This window comes from Apis florea, unplaced genomic scaffold (assembly GCF_048593485.1).
Source record: "Apis florea isolate Af1SG1 unplaced genomic scaffold, ASM4859348v1 contig_2153_pilon, whole genome shotgun sequence".
In the NCBI taxonomy this organism is placed as follows: domain Eukaryota; kingdom Metazoa; phylum Arthropoda; class Insecta; order Hymenoptera; family Apidae; genus Apis; species Apis florea.
In genome coordinates this window covers 391615-411822 of record NW_028256536.1, presented here as the reverse complement: position 1 = coordinate 411822, position 20208 = coordinate 391615, and the positions used below count along the sequence as shown (strand labels likewise).

General features: G+C 36.1%; 1 protein-coding gene and 1 long non-coding RNA gene across 7 annotated transcripts in view; one reads left to right on the top strand and one right to left on the bottom strand.

Moving 5' to 3' along the window:
• Positions 1 to 20208, top strand: part of LOC100865061 (uncharacterized) — a 203166-nt gene that overhangs the window by 175316 nt on the left and 7642 nt on the right. The window lies entirely within an intron of this gene.
• LOC100865303 (uncharacterized) overlaps positions 1 to 20208 on the bottom strand; it is a 40382-nt gene that overhangs the window by 19026 nt on the left and 1148 nt on the right. The window contains exons 3-6 of one of the 6 annotated variants that reach the window (XR_015294474.1): positions 18233 to 18724; positions 15888 to 18160; positions 14067 to 14146; positions 2891 to 3011 (exon numbers count right to left, since the gene is read on the bottom strand). This is a non-coding gene — a long non-coding RNA (uncharacterized LOC100865303). Of the gene's footprint in view, positions 1 to 1171; positions 1269 to 1341; positions 2051 to 2890; positions 3012 to 14066; positions 14147 to 15887; positions 18161 to 18232; positions 18725 to 20208 lie in introns of those variants that run through there. The other 5 variants (XR_015294467.1, XR_015294473.1, XR_015294468.1 and 2 more) reach the window with 5 other exon arrangements.

Sequence of the window (20208 nt, the reverse complement as noted above, 5' to 3'; positions counted from 1 at the left end):
ACGTATCAGTTATTAAAAGTTTAATCATTTCTATTTCAAGGTACAGGCCGAGCGACAAGTTGGTAGATATGGAGGAGAGAGTACAGTCAATGGGAAAAGTTTCGCGTTTCGCATACTGGATCGATGCAGTTTCGCCTGAGCTCGTTGGTTTACGTAATATTAAAACTATTTCGGAATTTCGTTTCGCTTAATAACATAGCAACGTTGAGAATAGAACGTACCGATCGGATACTGTTTTCAAATTTACTGTACTTTATTGCGGTTACACGGGAATAAAAGCATTTTTAAAAATATATATCGCAAGAGAGACAGGCTCGCGGCTAGATTTTCGTGCGACGATATTTTTTTTTTTTTTTTTTTTTGGTTTTTTTTTCCATCGTGCTCAGCCTTTCTTTTGTCCCCGGTCGATATTTTAATTAAACAAAATGGAATTAAATAACGTTTCGTATTAAGGAAAATTCTACATCATGTTGGATATTTTTTTATGCGCGACATAATTAAATTAAATGAAAGGGAATAAACAATGGTTAAATGCAATTCCCTTTAATTTGATTAATACTTTTCGTTTTTCGTCGGATCACGCTATTTTTCGAAATATGAAAACAACTTTTAATCTTTCTTTTTTGCGCGATATAACCGGGGAAGGGAGGGGAGGAGGGAGGGAGGAGGGGAGGACAAATAGTGAAAGAGGACAATTATATTGTTTTCTCGGATGATTAAAAATGGAAACCGTTGCGATGAAACGATAATTGACCAATTAAGATCCAGTCACAATGCACTCGTTTTTACGCGTTTTATTTACAGACGCGATGTATTAACTCTCTATGGTGGTCATAAATCATGAACCACACTCCACGAGCAACACGGTTCACCTGGTCGCATCATGTTAATTTTAGTGGCTATCGATCAGAAAGCTTACAAGCGTACCAGACTTTTACCTCTATACCTATTACCGACTATGTGATTTCTAATTATTACTTACATGCATTCGCAATACCGACACGAATTCCACGAAGGTGAAATAGATTTTCACCGAAATTGATACCGTTAATTAAATTATCGACGTAGCATAAATCGACAATCTTTTAGAAAATTAATCAGATTTCATTTGAAACAAGATTAATTTGCAATACTGGATAACTGGATTTGAGTTTCTCAGTGCTAGTAGTACCTTTCTTTCGACATCTTAAAAGCATCTCCAACTTTTATCGGTCGAAGAAGAAACGTGATCGATAATTAAAAGGATAATTTCCAAATCGAAGTGAAAACTGAAATGAAAGAGATTTACATGTAATCACGAGTTCTGTTTTCCAATTATAACGTATAATGTATTGTACTTACCGTAAAATGAATGCTTCTTTCAATTCGATATTGCGTTACTTCGTATTATTTCGTTTAGAAAATTTCTAAAAAGAAGACAGTGATTAAGAGAAAAGAGAATATGATGAAATCACACAATTTTGCGTTGCTTAATATTAACGTTCCCAAGCGCGTGTCGATCCATTCGTCAACGTTTACACGGCCACAATGAGAAGCGATACTTGTTACAAGGCCATCGCTACACAAACTGTGGTGCCTCGATTGTTGCAAAAACAAAAATACACAAAATCCTCGAGATTAGTCAGCAGCGTATATTTGTGTATATTCATTTGCCATATTCGAATCCTTCGACTTCTACGAACGAATAATAATAACACGTCGTGTTTGATATTTCGTATTTGTTTTTCTTCAATGTATAACGTATAACGTGTATCGTATAATTTTTCTAATTGATAAGATTTATTCGCGTTTCTAATTATACAATATCTTATCGTTTATCTTTTCGTCGTATATAATATAATGACACTAATATAATTAATATAATGATAATAATTAAAACTCTTTGAAAAGAACAAATGATGATTTGATAAAATTATTATTTGTTTGAAAATTAAATTAATTATTCGATTAATATTACTTAATTGTATTTTTCATTGAATTATATATTTGAATCAGAAGAAGATCCTAAATTGTGTATCGATTCGCGAAAAATAAGCTTTGAACTGTCGAAATTGAAAATAATTAAATAAAAAAAACAAATTTACCTAAGTAATTTTACTACTACATAAATAATTCGATTAACTCGTAATAAATTTACATCAGATTCAGCGAAATCAATATTTGCAACATAATTAACTTATTTTTTTTTTTTTTTTTTATATAATCAAATGATCTGATTATCAGATTATAACAGACGTGTACAATGAAAATATTGTGCAACTATCATCATTAGCAAACAAGATCCATTCGATGGTATCGAGCAAGAGTGGTGAAAACAATTATAGTTATTAATAATAATCGGGAGCGTAATTATCCCTTTCGAGAGTATAACGTAATAACGTTATTTGTATATACGAAAATTAATAACGTTCCCATTAAATTTCCTTTATTTGTCTATTCAATTATATAACGGAGTTATATTCGAAGAGAAAATTGAAAGGAAGATTTTATCATTATACATCCTCCATTTTTGTTCCGTCAAAAAGAGATAAATTTTATTTCTCTCTTGTCGAAGAATCGTGTTTTTCTCGTACGCCCGTTTAATCAATATATTTGTTTATTCGAGTTGCGCGTACGCAAATGCACAGCATGTTGGCACACACGTTGTATCGATCGTATTAATATAATGCTTTAATTATTAATATTAGATAATAACATGCAAATTCTGGATACGTGTACATACGTATCTGGGCGCATGGGTAAACAAATCATTTAAGCTCTGTATCGGTCATGCGCTGTTAAAAAGTTGTTTGATATGCAAACGTGTATTGCTTGTATAACAAATATTCGAAAAAACTGACTGTTCCAGCGTTTTCCATGAGTTTTCACGTGTCGCGCAAAATGCAACTACCTTGGAATTCATATTCATGTTTCAATTCTTTGTCTTCTCGTCTGTTTGATCGTCGAAATGATTTCATTCTTTTTTCTTTTTTTCTTCTTTTTTGTGGTCAGCCATTTCACCAGCCATTGCTCTACAAATAACTCGTCTACATCAAAATGGTGGATAAAATTATTTTTACGCGTTCGACAATATTCGAATCGAGGTTAAATTGTTATTTCGATAATTAACAATAATATTAATGTACACGTACTGTTCTAAGGTATCTAAAGTAATTACGGTACCATAATAATTATTAATATTAATAATATCGTTTATTAATATATAATTAATATGTAATAATAATAATAATAACTAATTCTAGTGAACCTATCGATCCCCCTCCCTCCTCATTGATTTTAATGAGGCTGAAATACTGAATTTATAAAGGACATTTTCAATAATTTTATCCTTTATCGTGATTGATTGAATTTCGGCTCCTTTTTTTTTTTTTTTTTTTTTTCAATTATTAAAACATTTTTATAAATCTAATCGCGTCTCTTCCAATTGCAAGAATCCAATTTGTCTGTGTATCTCGATCGATGTTAGAAGAGGTAAAGGACCGAAATAAAACATTTTATCGAATAATCTCGTAATGACGCAGGAACAACGTGTTTCACAACCGCATGAAGTAGTTGCATGGGTGGCCGGCACAAAAGGCAGAGAAAATAAGCTTGCCGGGTTTACGATCACGGGTGTGGGGATTAGGATGGCAACAGATGTCTAGCAAACGTACATCTCGTTTAAACGATAACTTAATTGTCTATTATTTAACGGATGGGGGGAGGAGGGAGAGAGAGAGAGAGAGAGAGAGAGAGAGAAAAAGCAATCGATATCGTTGATATTGAACGTGTACATTTGGTTAAAGGTAAATGAAACTTTTGTCCAAATCGAACGTGACATTTAATTTTATCTCGTTCCGGAGGCAAATAAAATAACTACAACGTGTCCGCTCATTTTTCAATGTTTCGAAGATTTAACTTGTTTATTTGCAAGATTTTTTTTTTTTTTTTTTTTCTATCCCGTTTGTTCGAATTTAACGAACTTGTATCCTGTCTTCCGCAATCGATAAAGTTAGTATATCGGAAGAAATAAACATGGAAATTGAATTAATTAAATGATTACAATTACGTGTCAACTCGAACATTCAGGGATTCGAACGTCAATCAATTGTATTATACATATAATTCAATATATCCTCTTGAATAAATTTTACGACGATATTCCAGGCTACGTTTCGCTCTCCTGTCGTTAAATTTCAAGTGGAATAATTGAATAAAGGACATGTCAAGTGACAAAACTCGTTTCATTGTGTTAACTGGAGAATCAAACAAGTTTTATGGAAGCGAGGCAAGTCAGTGCAATCAAGTGCCGCTTTGTAAATGGATGTTTAAATGCACGGGCAAAAATTGTGATTTTTCCCTCGCTGTTATTAATAAAAAAAAAAAAAAATCTTGTTATTTGATTGGACACTCTTTATAATTTATTCTTAATACACTTTTTTAACATGGCCCGAAATTGAAATAATTTACGTGGAATTTAAATTTCATGGATTTTTAATTTTTGAGAAGAGAAATTGAAAGACTCGAAAGAACGAAATAAAATATTAATATTAAATTTTAATGTAAACGATGAATTTTTTTAATTGTGTCTTTAAAAATTGAATTATCAACGTTGTCAAAAATGTATAATTATTAAAATGATTACTTATCAATTTTCGATCAAAATCATTTAACAAAACCAATAAATATCCCGAGACTTTCCAACGAAATAGCATGATCATAATACGACACGTGAAAAATAAAATTTAAGATAAAAATTTATGAAGATTCATAGAATGAGATTATAATTATAATACAATAAACGATTACGTGTCGTAAAGAGTGCATGACAGATGTATCCACTCGTATATATTTTTCATACTATACAGCCCCGTTGTACGAACTGTTTACGAACATTTTGTTCGTGATTTCCACGGAGAATTACCGTACTATATATATAAGTAGTTGTAGAGTATTATTGAAGTTTCTATTCTATAACGAAGTAACACCACGTTCCAGAAACTTGTATACCCACCTTGACGAACTTAACTTTTTTCCAACGAGATTAGCAGAAATTTCTCCATTGTATCGATGACAACGAATTCACGATTCAATCTCCTTTTTTTTTTTTTTTTTTTTTTTTCTTAAAAATAATCACGACTCGTTACGATTCATCCTTCCTGTTGTCGCCCGGTGAATACGGGTTAATAAGAATTTCGTAATTCATCGGGGGCAGCAGCATCGATGATTCATGACGAACTTGATGGCATTCAATCCCTATAAAGTATATACCAACGCGATACTCGAAGTAAATTCATTATCCAACTACTTTGATCGTTAATCAATTACTCGGCAAGCTATTGGGAGACACGTATACGAAGCGAATTTATTGTACTCGAGTATCTCGATGTAATTATCCCCGTGCCATTAGCGCCATCGAATAATCACTATGCATTAACAAGTCTCACAATTATGACACGAATACTTAAGCTTTTAAGGACAAAATAATTCTGACGCATGATATCGCACAGTTTACCTACGTTTCCTCCTCTCTCCCTCCGCCTCCTCTCCCCCCCCCTCCGCCCCCCTCCCCGTCTCATCCCTTACGAATATCGGAGGGAGGAGGGGGGACGGCTCGAAGAGAAAGTAATATAAGAGAAGAATTTTTATTTTTACGCTGGATATGAAAGAGCTGAAATTATTCCACTCGAACTTTAACGAGTAGAACTCGGCGCGGAAATAATTTCGTTTCATTGTTTCCTGCGAGAATGTGAGCCTCTCCCGTTTATGCAATATCTGACGTATAAAATTTCTATATAGTTAACCTCTCCCTCCCCTCCTCTTCTCTTCCTCCTCCTTCTCCTCCCCCTTCCCACGTTGCGACCTTTAATTTAACTTCTTCCTCTCCCCCCTCCCCTCACTCCTCCTCCGCCTCCTCCTTCCGCTCCTCCTCCTCCTCTCTCTCTCTCTCTCTCTGTTCGTTTTAATATTTTTACAACCTTCGAAGAATCGTGTTTACGGCAATAAAAACATTAGCAACTTATGGGGCGTCGAAGAGTCTTTAAAACCCCTTCTTTTCATTACTAGAACCTCGTGGAAGCTTTTATGCGTCTGCATTTCTGTCATCAATCAACGTCGGGAAAGAATAAACCTGAAAGCGTTTGAAAAATGACGAGAGAGCGAGAGGGGGGGAGGCAGATATCTGTTTTACCGGCAGATCCTTTCACCGAAGAACACAGGGTTCGTGAGTGATAATAGGATAGACTTAACGATCAACCGTGTTTTACATAATACAATGTGGGACACTCGTGATCCGTCTAATCGGTATATAGAAACATATCGATCACAGGACTTTACTCCCTAAACCAATTTCAACTTTTCAGCGCTTTATTTTTTTTTTAATAACTTGTAAGCCTCTGTGTTGTAGGGTTTTAATAATTACATCGATTTGAAGCCAATAAATTACAAATACTTTGAGAATGTTTGAAAAAAATTCCGTTTCCTTTGCAATATTTCTGCTTAGTTTGTCAAATATCGTTCGACAAATTACTACGTACCGGCGAATATATTCGAACAAATAATCAAGTATAATATTTGAAATTTTGCATGCGTAGATTTGAATCAATTTTATCTTTATGATATACCTTTTTATTCGATGAAAAATTCTCAGATATCGTATAAAATATTTCAAGAATGATAAAATGGAAAATCAATATCTTGACATTTCTAGGTTAACTGGTGAATTAATAATTTTTTTTAATATTTTCCCCGATAGAAGTTAGCAAAGTTATTATTGATCAATTGATATACAATGATAATAAAACTGTCGATGCAATGATAATGGCGAAAATAAAAGAAAAATTTATCACGATAAATATTAATATCGTTACACGTTTATATTTCCAACGAAAGAAAATAAATTAATCTAAATTCAAATTAACGTGATCAAAGATATTTCTTTATATATATATATATATATATATATAAAGTTGACTACAATTTATAATTTTTATAATGAATTCATTAAATATAGTTATTATCCGATAACCTAGTATGTAAATTTGCATTTGATGGAATTCTGACGAGGAAAACAAAACCGTTCGATTTTATAGCGTTATATACCACAACGAATGAGAACCCCTGGCAAGCAAGTCATACCGCAGGAATAGCTTCTACGCTAAAGTTGCATGACTCTGTTATGTATGTGGTCTATTATGTTTGCGACTTATAGAATAGCTTTCAGCTTGAGGAACGTAAAGGTTCTGTCACAACTACAGTTCACTTTATCATAAAACTTTCCCCTTTAACATGCACGTTCACTCACTTATCAATCAAATCAAATATTCGTTACACCACGAACGTCCAAACTCAATTGGATCAAGTTTTTATTAGGGGAAAAAAAAAAAAAGAGAAAGAAAAATGCAAAGTGAAAATCGCGATTCGATAACGAAACTCGATTTACATTTAAACATTATTTATATTTTAATGCGTCGAATCATCGATATCCATTTTAACCTTTCAAATGCAATTCCATTATTCGCTCGAATAATCGTAATCTCCTTTTTTCTCCGATTAATTTACTCTCTAATTTTCTATATTCTTATTCGACACAAAAAAAAAAAATTAATAAAAATATAGATTCACAAACTATATATCACGAGGAATTAATTTCGAAATACCTTCCGTGAAGAATTATCCGTGATTCGAGCGATACAGCGATACATTACAATATTAACAATATTCCCATGCACAAAGGCGGAATTCCTTCCAGTATTCTGATTTTTAATTATGTATAAAAAAAAAAAAAAAAGAAATAAAGATGGACGATTACATCCTGTCCGTTGATCAGCAACATCGCGGGTACAATGAACGAGGATTGCACGCGGTCAAGAAGAGCGTAACGAACGATCGCAGTAATAATAACGCGCTCGGCCGCAGGGAAGCGCAGTGTCAGATTTTGCTTGTATCCAAATTGATACGTTTGATTTATGCACGTCGCACTAATTTTACCCCGCCAATAATTCGGCCGTTAATCGATCTCGTTTCAGATTTATTAACGCGAGTCGTACGCATTTTGCCAATAACATCGGAGGTGGAAAAGAAAGGGGAGAGAGAGAGAGAGAGAGAGAGAGAGAGAGAGAGAGAGAGAGAGAGAGAGAGAGAGAGAGAGAGAGAGAGAGAGAGAGAGAGAGAGAGGAAAAAACGTAACGCGTGTTTCCGAAAAACGACTGAACGGACACGATTACGTACACGCGCGCGTTGGAAACGGGGCGCGTTTTTGAAAACCGAATCAATTAAAATTTATTTGCCAATATCTTTGCCCGGATATGATAAAATTCACGATGGTATTTGCCGATATAATGGTCGCGGTATAAAATTACACGGTATAAATTCAAATTCATTTTCAACGGCTTACGATGAAACGATTTTCGTGGCACGTACTTCAACGGGAATAAACATTTTATCACTGTCATCATTTATCTCTCTGACGGAGTTCCATCATTCTCTCCGCGTTTCTTTCTTATGTGTATCGGGCCTGTCCTATAGAATTCCGGACCTTCGTATCCCTACCTCTCCTCTACGCCTTTACACATACAAGACAGAAAGTTATCGGAAAACTATTCGGGGCGGGAGGGCTTGAATATTATGGAATAAAGAGAGGAGGTAAATCTCCCCCTCCCCCTCCCCCCATCGATACTTTTAAAGATATTCGAGGGTAAAAAAAAAAAAAAAAAATTCGCGAGATTTAACGTTACGAGCAACTCGTACTCGTTGTTTTCGAATTTGACCAATTTACCGTGAAACGAACTGCCCCGAACTGTTTGTCCCCGAACCGTTATCTATATATTTTATCGAGATATCTGGCCCATGGTGAAATGACATATTTAACGGGTCCATCGATGGCCAATCTCGCGACAAACGAGGGAGGGGCAGGGGAAGAGGAGGGGGAGGGGGAGGGGGAGGGGGGGGGGATGGAGGTTATCAATTTGTAGTCGGTGGCATGGTTAATAGAACCGTGTTCGGTGATTCGTCAATCGTTTTACGCCGGTTCGCTTGGTTTTGAGCAACCCTTTAGGATGGCTGGTTGACTGGCTGGCTGGCTGGCTGGCTGGCTGGCTGGCTGGCCGGGATTTGCGCGCCGTCTATTAAAATGCCCTCTCTGTTTCCCGGTAAAAAATGAAACAGCTACTCGGGGACCCGATGAAACCAGTTCTCGATGGCCTCACACAATGTAAGGGATCGTAGAGCAAGATGAATTCCACGCTCGACGAAACTCCTCGCCGACTTTTCTCATGTATACGTGTATTATTATGCGCGTGCACCGGCGTGTATGTAATACCGGTTTTAACGTGTACGCGTTAGAAGGTTTATCGCGTTGCAGTTTTCGTTGGGAATACATACATTCGTTCCATCTTCTTTCTTTCTTTCCTCTCTTCGTTTTTTCCTTTCCTTTCCTTTCCTTTTTTTTTTTTTTTTTTTTTCCTTTTCCTTTTTCTCTTCGTTTTGTCCCTCAATGAGGCAGGAATCCCTTTCTTTTGCTTGTTTGCTCGCGTCGCTTTGCCTCTCAGGTGAACGATATTGGAATAATGTTGAACGTCGAGCCTTTGCGGCTATCCTCGGTCAACGATCGTTTTCTCTTCAACGATCTCTCTTTCGATTCTTCCTTCCCTGTTCCCTCGAATTTCATCCCTTTATTATTCCTTAATCACAGAGAGGGAGAAAGGATAATTGTTGAATTGTTTCTTTTTTTTTTTTTTTTTTTTCCTTTTTTTCGAGACTATAAATGCTCATTTATATTTGTTCGTGCAGATGGTTGGATCAGACCGCGTTCAATTACTTTCAATAATCGGGTAATTATTCGAGATTCAGACACGGTAATTTAGATTAGTGGGGGCTTAATTAACAGGAGTTTTTTCCTGTGGCGATATTATTGGCAGAAATGAAACTCGTTAAACTCGTTGTTGGACGATTTTTTAAATTCCAAAAATTGAATATTTTAGAATGCTCCGACTAATTTTCGCATATTACTTATACGTTGGGTATTCGTTGAAATATCAATTCGATAAATCTATCAACAATAAGATACTCGTTTATGAAAAAAATATTTCTGGAATCCTGTTGATTCGTTTTCAGCGTAATAAAATTAATATGATTTTATTTACTCACGAAAGGAGCAAATTTACGCTCAAGTTTAAGTGATCCGAGGCATCTTGAAGCCATCACTAAATGCGCCAAGCGCGCAATTCTCTCCTTTCAACCGGCGCATATTGTGCACGAGGACTCTGCATTTATCGTTCCACTCTCGAGAATCGCGATAATAATGTTCTGCGGCAATTGAGCAATGATCGAATGATGCGAAGAGACATTACCAACGTTCGGATAACGAACGTATTTGGTGTACACAAATCCTTGTTGATCCGTGAATGATCTCGATTACTCGATCTCGATTGCTCCAAGACCGGTTTCGAGGTTAATATGGAATTTCTTATACGAATATATTATTTACATATCTTTTTGCTTTAATTGCGTTCGCAACGAAATAACAAGATTTGATCGAACCTTAAATATCTTTCAATTTTACGACACGATTTTAAACGCGATTTTTTCTTTTTTTTTTTTTTTCCAATGAAAATTTTAATATCCAAAATTATATAATTTAATAATTACGAAGGAATTTATTATTAAATTTGTATTAAAATTTATGCAATTAAAAAGTTGCGTGCTAAATTCCATAATCCATTTCGAAGATATCTACGCGATATCTTTGAAATATCGTTGGAATCGGAATCACTGTCGCTCAGGAGCTATCAAGAAAGATATTATTATTGATTTAGATTACTCGAATATTACGGGGTATTATCGAACTCGCGTTATTTGCATAATAACAATGCATACGATAAAATACGTAATTCAAAAAGATAACTATTACATTCAATACGATCCGATGCCCACGTTTTGCCCAAATATGCAAATATACGTTGAATGAATGGGTTGGTGTCGTTACAGTTTTGGATATTATTAGATGTATTATCTAATCGATAATAGGATCGAAAAATGTATATTCGATACCCTTAGTTTTCTGATAAGAATCTGAGAAAATATATTCCATGACAAACGGTTGTTATCCACTCGCGAAGGAATGCAAACACGAGTGTGTAATAACTTCACTTTTCACCCTATGTTATCTCTACGCTATTTGCATTTACAACATTGCATCCGGGTTTTATTTACGTTATGAATGCATTGCGAATCAACGTTCAATCTTCTCATGTAATTTACTCTTAATGCTCGTTTTTATAATATGTTTTTCTTTTTTTTTTTCTACTACTACTAAACACTTTTACATTATCACATCTTCATTTCTATGAATAGTTCCATCTAATCCATTATTCCAGTCTATCGATCAATCTCGTCGTTCGAAATAAAATTTTTAAAACCGAATAATCAATATTCGCCATCTTTTCTCGTGCTTGTTTCCTTGTTTTTGCATGCACGCGTATATTTCGTCCCGTTCTGTCTAAAATAATTCGAAACAACGAAGTCAATACCTTCTTGTATTGTAACTCAGATTTACACGAGATTTTTACGAACATATTTTATTTCGATCGGGAATAAAATTATCACTGTTCAATTCGTTTATCATAAATTCTATTTCTACTTCGCAACCAAAATTTTTCGTTTACTGTTAAATTGCCGATCATTTATAACTTAACTACTTCTTCAATTCATTTTCCCCCGCTTTTCCTTCTCTGTCTCGTTCCTTATGCGAAATGTAAACGTCACTTTATTATTATTATTATTATTATGCTCGTGCCGAGAATGTATGCCGTTATGGGCGTGTATTATATAATATAATGCACCGACGGCCGCAAGGGGCGTACGAAGTGGGGGCGGTTCGGGTGGGGTGGGGTGTGGCGAAACTTTTCGGTAAGTCGGTGGTAACGTTCTAGCCTTCCCTCTCCTCCCTTCCCCCGCTCCTTCCCCCTCGTTGTTTCATTGAATTGCAGAGAAACTGTTCGAGTTTCGGCGCTGTCCAAAATAAAATTATTCGCCGACACTTTAATTAGAAATTTACGCTGCCCGTATCCATACGCTCGTCCAAGACTTTATCAAGTCTAAGAATTAAGTAAATTAGATTATCGGCGAGTGTAAAGTGAAAATTATTATTATTATCTACCTCGTCTACCTTATCTCTTGGATATTTCGATATGTTCGATATTATCGATGTTTTTACACGAGTGCGAGGTTTTCGATTTGGAAATCGAAATAATCTTTTTTTTTTTTTTTCTTTTTTTAAAGTAAAAATCTCTCCGCATGAACGATCTCTCTCATTTGTAAAATTTATATACAAAGTAATGCAAATATATATATATATATATATATACACTTTTCCCCCCATACTTAAAAAATTGGTCACGCATGGAATTAATTATATACCTTCTCTAAAAGTGAATGGGGCGAGGAAGAAAAATATTTTTCAAATGTAATCGCGATCCAATTCGATTATTAATCGCAAAATAATTTCGATGCCGCAATATTCACGATCCGTACATATGAAATTCGTAAAAGGGAGGAGTCTCGCAACGCTTTTCAACTATTTAACAGAGGCATTCCGTGAAAATGAACTCTGCGATTTATATTTACGCAATATAGTGACGTATTTTGTTTATCCAATAAATTTATCGTTGCGCAATATAGATACGTTTCGAGAGTTTGAAACATACAAAGAGCGTTGAATTTCATGGAAATGCATTTGATCGATAAAATCCCGCCCTCTGTTTCTCTCTCTCTCTTTTTCTCCCTTTATCCTCATCGTTTGTTTCTTTCATTTACCGAGGGGAAAAAAAAAAGGGCTAATAAACGGAGCGCAGTTTCACACTGGATAAAGTAAAAGTTTTTTCTTCTCTCCCCTCCGTATCGTTGCATATACGTATCGCAAGAAGAACGAATATTTAATCACTTTTCTCGATCTTAGCCATACATCAAAGATGAGCAACGAGATATACATCTGTTCAAAGAGATATGCATCCGTAGAGAAGAAGGGAGGGGAGGGGAGGGGGGGGGGCAGACAATGCGAAATCTGTGATATTCGAGCTGCGCAAGCAGCCACTTTTATTACGCCATCTTTCCATTCTCGTATGACGAGACGTATAGTTGAAATTTGACGATCTCGTTTGGGGGCGATAAGTTAAAATTAATCGATGGATTAAACGAATCATCAGTTGATCATCTGGTTTATAAGTAATATTTAATCGGCGAAATTTAATGAAACGCGGCTACTCAGTTATCGCTCAACTGTTTAGAAACGTCCCGGTGGAAGACGGTGGCGTTAAAAAGATAAAATTTGCATCGGCGCGTTCAAGAAGCATCGGAATAATGAATAGAAATGAAACATAAAACGTGGCAGGGCGGAAGTTGAAGCCGAAACTTTTTCTTTGCATGGAATTATAAGTTTTAAGCACGATGTTTAAGTTTCATAAAACTGTTCAAAGATTTCGAGCTAAAAAACTAAAATATTGGAACTCGACGAAGAGGGGTGGGAAGAGGAGAGCTACAACTGTGGATAATTCGATGGTTTGCGGTTATTTCGGATCGGGTAAATCTACTTTAAAAAAAACTTTCCCCCTTTCACTCCGTATTTTTATTTAGATTTTTTTTTTTTTTTTTTTTTTTTTTTTCGTCCAAATGAAACTAAACAAGTTGATTCGTTCGAACTATAATCGAATGGTATCAGAGTTTTTTTTATCATCGAATTAATATTATTACATAGAAATTTATATACGTGCATAACGGATTTGGCAATAAAAAACAATTTTTATAATTAAAAATTGAAAGAATTATAAGAGACGCGTATAATCTATAATTTCTCATCTCAGTAGTGATATTATTAGTCGGTAAATGATTGTGTAGGGAGCTCTCATATATACCTACGTGAATTCTATTAAAATTATATATGTAATATCGAATAGCGAAATAATGACGCTATTATGGCAAGTAGGTTATAATATTACAGCTAACTACGATATATATATATACACATATATTAAAAAGAAACTTTTGATTGCTTTTCATTGATGTAGATGCATTATTTATTATTATCTTCTTACCTTGTTTAATGAAGTTAGCAACAATGCAATCTTGATTATATATTTTTGTGCACGGTAGAAAATACAGTTGAAAATACAATCTGGAATATTCAAAAAAAAAGAGAAAAAAAAGGAAATACATATTATCGATTTAAAATTTTACAATTCTAATGTGGAATAAGAGAAAATTCGAAGAAAATTGTTAAAAATATCTAACAATTTTGCTTGAATTTGTACAAGCACAATCAAACCGAGAACACGATTCCATTTTATTCCTTTTTAAAAAGTAATTCCCATTCCTCACACATGACCCTTGACGAAACCAGTATGAAGACGTGGAAACACGAACGCACAGAGAGAGAGAGAGAGAGAGAGAGAGAGAGAGAGAGAGAGAGAGAGAGAGAGAGAAGGAGAAAAGGAGGGAGAGAGGAAGAGAGAGAGAGAGAGAGAGAGAGAGAGAGAGAGAGAGAGAGAGAGAGAGAGAGAGAGAGAGAGAGAATGTGTGTGTACTAGACAGATAAAGAGCAAAAGGGACTAGGAAGAGAGGAGGAAGCCAAGTGAGGGATAATAGGGGTGGGAGAGAGTGAGAGAAAGCAAGTGGGAGAAAGACAGTGCGAAAGGTAGGGAGAGACAGCGGGTGGCTCGATCGATCCAGAAACACCGTGTGTAAACTACCAAGCATAATCAAATTCCTTTTAGCTTCAATCCTCGCATACCAGTTCAAAGTGGCACTGTTTTCATTCAGACCGACTGAATCGAGCAAAAACGTATTTTCTTACATTAAAGGAAATGACTTTAGCAGCGAAGTGGCCTTCAAATTGCGCGCGCTAATTAGCAATCTCGTTAATTGCGGTTATTTTACTATTAATTTTTGATTTTCAGAATACGCACGACTTTTATCTGGTGTATAAAAATATCTGTTTCCCGTTTATTTGACGATAAGCTTTCGAATATCGTTTATAGAGATTTGATCGTTATCAATTGGGATTATGAAATTCTAAATTGAATTTTTGCAAAGTTTCGATATTGTTACAATATAAGCAATAAACGTATCTGAAGATGTTTATTCGATAGAAATGAAATTTTTTTTTGGAAATCAGATATTTTTAAGGAAAAATTATATAAAAGTCAATAAAAGTCGTAAAAAGTTATCGAAAAACAGATGAAAATACTCGATCAATTAGCCTAGTTTCATATTGCATTGTTCATGTCGATCTGTATATGATTCAATGAAATATAGATCGGAACTTTTGGGTCACCCTATATTTCCTGAAAGCGCGCCATTGCCCCATCTACTACCGCGTGCTCCAGGGTTTAATCTAACAATGATTTATGCTTCGCAGTGGCTCTCATACTTATTGATTTAAACCTGTCACAAGCGCTAAAATTAATCCTGTTCGTATTTCCCTCTCCGACAAGTATTACGTATTTTTCCCCCTCCTCTCTTTATTGATATTTTCTCTCATACGTTTTTTCCTTTATTTTTTTATCTACCACGTACACCAGGAATTCACATTTGTCTATCTTTTGTCGATGTAAATCTTCCCTAACCATAAAACTCGAATGACGTCCCTTTGTTGAATTCTCGGTAGCCGGTTCAAAGCGAAAGAAAAACGAAGAAACAATTCGAGCCGGGCAGAGGTGGAAAGAATTTGATTTGGAAGCACGCTCGAAATCTAAACTTTTCACAGTGAGATTCGTGGTCGGATAACAACGTGACTTCCAAAGTAATGGCCTCCCAGTGCGGTTTACAAGCAAAGATTGAGCGTCACTAAAACCAACACGCTACATATTCCACTCTACGATTGTATTCCTCCCCACCTTCGCGCTCTTTCTCCCTACCATTCTCGTTCATGAATGTATTATGTACGCTCGGCGAATATGTCAACTGCAGCATTGCATATTTATACGGTGGCTCCCGGATTTTTTCTTCCCGTGTATAATATTTCGTCTTTAACATTGTTTCACAATTATCGACTCGATCGAGTCAACACACAATTTCACAATTTCGTTTCATCTTCATCATTTCGAACGATCGATTTTATCGATATACGTGATAATCGCACGAGTTTTGCTTCTTGATGACACACGCCATGTTTGGACACACGACTACTGTTCGGGATTAGTCGGAATCATTCGGGGCCGATCGTTTCCAATGGGTGGGGATGGCCAATGACCATATAAATGGACAAATTCGTGGTCATTTATGCGTATATATTACTGTACTTCCTTCATCTGATGGCTGGTTTGCTATCGTCCGAGGAATATATATTCCTGACGTCTATTTTAATTCAACTTACAAAAGACTACTTAAGAAGTTGAGTGAAAGACAAGAGATAAAGGAGGTGGCGGGCAGAAGATGAGATTACCCAGATAGATAGAAAGTTTCGCAGCTACGATAATAATATCGCTAGCATGCTTGGATGCTATACAAGTCGTTTATTACGTTTAATGTAATAAATTTCGTCGGTAAATGGACGCGGGCATGAGTCGCATTACACGGAAAAGTATTAAGGGCCCTGTTCGTGTCGTACCGATATCGTTATTAAAACGATGCGCGCGTTTCGATGTGCCCTCGAAATAAACAAATCGAACAACATACATTATTGATCGCGCGCCCGGTTAAAATTAATACGCGCGGTAAAACAATTTCGAGAGTTATTTATTATTTTTTGCCGGTCAAATTAATCAAAACGGGTGGACAATTTCTGCCCCGGCACGGGATGACTTTTGCTGTAAAATTTAATTGAATCCAGAGTTACAAATAATTTATGAATAGTAATGCGAAATTTATGTCGAACCTCGGTGCAATAATCGGACGATGGAGCGATACAAAAATAATTTAACGTTCGCCACGTGTAAAATAGATTTCGATAAAAAAGCGTAGATATCGAATATAAATTTTGAAACTCGCCTAACACGATTACCTTTGCGCGTAAATGTAAATTAAACGTAAAATTAAAACGAAAAAAAAAAAAAAAAAAGAAAATCGATGGTTATTGATTATTAATAAATCGTAAAAGGAGCAAGGGAAAGAAAGGAGTTACGCCAATTTCAAATAACATTTTCCGATACGCCCACTAGAAATTCATTAACAATTCCTTGTCGAGCTAACAAACATCATTTGGACGTTTGCCATAAAACATTCTTCTCGAATCGTCTGAACCCTATCTTTTCGCTGATTTAGCATTTAACTGTGAACCCTTCACATCCCGTCCCCTATTAGTTGTTAATCCCAGCCAAGAATTGAATTAATCCATCCAGTCTTTTAATAATCCTTCGAAAACACGAAATCACGAAGATTAAAATCTGCCCGTTTGACGGATGTTGCCAAAATATTGCTATAACACGTTTTATACCATCGCCAATAAATAGATGAATTTTTCATCAGTTTGCCAATTGAAACAGCTCCCGATAAAAACAACTTTTGACACAATTCTCATTCTTTCACCAAGAAGCAAAGAAGAACAATTTTTTACGATCAATTCTCTCTCGAATTTCCCTTCTTTATAAGTTTCGTAACCCGATACGATAGAAAAATTGGCGGAGATAAAAATTTTAATCGAATACGAATTCGTATAACAATTACCCTTTCCGCATGAGCATGATATTTGAACTACGATAATATCGGACTATTATTCACGATGCGATAAAATTGGAGAAGAAGAATGGATTAATAGGACAGAAACATGATCGGATATTACAGTTTGCCAGCTCGTCCGATTTCGCTGAAATTGATGGGTTATCGGTGTGTTTAGGGTGGCAGCGAAATCCCCATAGCAACGTTTGAATACATTTCCACGTGATTCCATGCACACACTGTCCGTGTCACGAGTTTAGGGTTAAATCTGTGCCTGTATCTGTGCCAACTATTGCACTATCTTCTGGCACATTGTTGTCCCTACACGCGTGCATCGCTCTCTGTTTCCTTCACCCTCCATACACTCCCCGTCTCTTTCTCTCCGTTGACCCCTTTAATCCTACCACCGCCTTGTCTCTCCCTAACTCTCACCCTCCAGTAATGGTCGACTCTTCCTGGTTCTCCCTCTTCCAGATACACATCTCGGATGTGTGCAGTCAAGGGGAATGCTTGTAGGTATGGTGTCTCGCCTCATCTTTTAAATGCAAAATGTTGATCAAATTTCAAAGAGATATGTATAAATGTTCTTTAATTATTATGTACTTACCACTTACTCTCTGATATTTTTCTTCTAGTTTTCCTTCGGTACATAACCTTATTTCACTTCGAATAAACATGAAGGTGTAATAAAGAGTTAGCGGGAGGAAAGTCATGAACACCCACGGCTGTTTCTCACCAGAAGATATTTTAATATTTCAAGATACTATAAACTCCTCCCTCTAAGATGTAATTTCCTTGGTATACTCCTTCTTTGGAGGGTAAAAGTTTACCTCAAACAGTAAGTTCGCAGTACGTTTGTTAAATTGAATTTTGCAAGTGCATATCTCGCCTACGAGATTAATTTAAAATATAATACGTACCTGAACAATCCACACGTTTCCACCAGATTTATCGAAACAGCCACTGACCTATTAATAATACGTAACTTAATCCTTTTGTCCAGAAATCACGTCCTGCCGCATTTGTTTCCATTAAACATTTAAATGGATCATAGGCGAAATTTATAACATTCGTACGTGTGGAAGCTCGAAACGGTTATCTGAAATTTTCGATAATGAAATTTTAATAAATCCGCTCGAAACATAAATTGACAGATACAAAAGTAACGAATAATACGAAAATTGAAAAAAATCGATCGTAATCATTTCATCATCGACTCGCACAACCATAATCCCCGAAATCTTTGATCGTTGCTCGCCCTCGTTATCCAAAATTTACACTCGGCTAATTGCGTTTCGCGTAAGTGCTCGGTCGGGAAGACGATTGAAAAGTAAGAGATTACCAATTTGGCGAAACTTCGTTTGGGCGGGACAAGTTTAAAACTACATTTAAATATTTAAATAGAATCGAGTTGCGAGTTGAACTCCTGCCATCAGTTTCACTACCAGGTTTAACGTGATTACAAAGTTGCCACGGTTTATTCGGTCTCCAACGGAACAACGAACCACCACCGAATATAATACGCCGAATAATCGCAAGCGCAATTCCTCGTGTCTTGTAACAAACGATTATAACACCGGCCCGAAGGAATGGTGGTAAAAACTGGGGGAGGGGAAGGGGGTAGAATTTAATTAAAACGATATCTCCGTGTTAACGAAATCAATAGGGGGTGAAGAGCAATAAGGGGCGCGAGCAAGTGGGAGTCCGAAAAGTCAATAGAACCCTGGAGGGAACCCTGTGGAGGAAATCACGGCAATAAATACATGGAAGAGACGAGAATGGGACAAAGGAGGGGGATGGGGGACGTTCATGTCGGAAGATTTTTCTTTGTGCTACGCGTGCTACCTCTCGGTCACACAATTCTTCTTCATCGTTTCTTTTTTTTTTTTTCGCGTGTCCCTGCGATTAAGACGGAAGGTTTGTTTTCACAGTCGTGCTCGAAGAGTGGAAAACACGAGAGAGAGAGAGAGAGAGAGAGAGTATGGTGAGAAGAAAAGAGAAAGATTTTCCATGAAACTGAAAATGGGAGAGCACGTACGTGACTGACAGACCAGAGAGGGAGAGAGAAAATCCACGGGCAAACGTATTAACAGTGATGTGAACGATATATATAAATCTTTTGACTAGGTTTATACGGAATTATTACAAAAATTAATTCGTTTTTGCATCAACATTCGTGGAACGAGCTAGTAAGCAAAGTAGCGAAGGAAAGATCGTACAAACAGGGGAGCAAATAAGTGACTAAAGGTGAGGAGTGAAAAAGGAGGAGAGGCAATGTTGAAAGCCGAAAGAAGAAGAGATATATAGAGATGGGAAAAGAAAAGATCGAGAATGGGATGTAAACGAGGGACGAGAAAGTCGAGCAATAGCAAGAGGGAGGAGGGGGGGGGGGAGAGGAAAAAAGAAGAAAAAGAAGAGTAAAGGAAGAAGTGAAGTGGCGGGATTGAAGGAGGGCATGGATGAGCACGGAGTTAAAAGATGAAAGTATAAAAACCGAGGCTATAAGACTTCCAAACTAAATAGAATGTTACATTATGGCGTAGATATATAAATAAATGAATTTAAATGAATTTAATTTTGTTT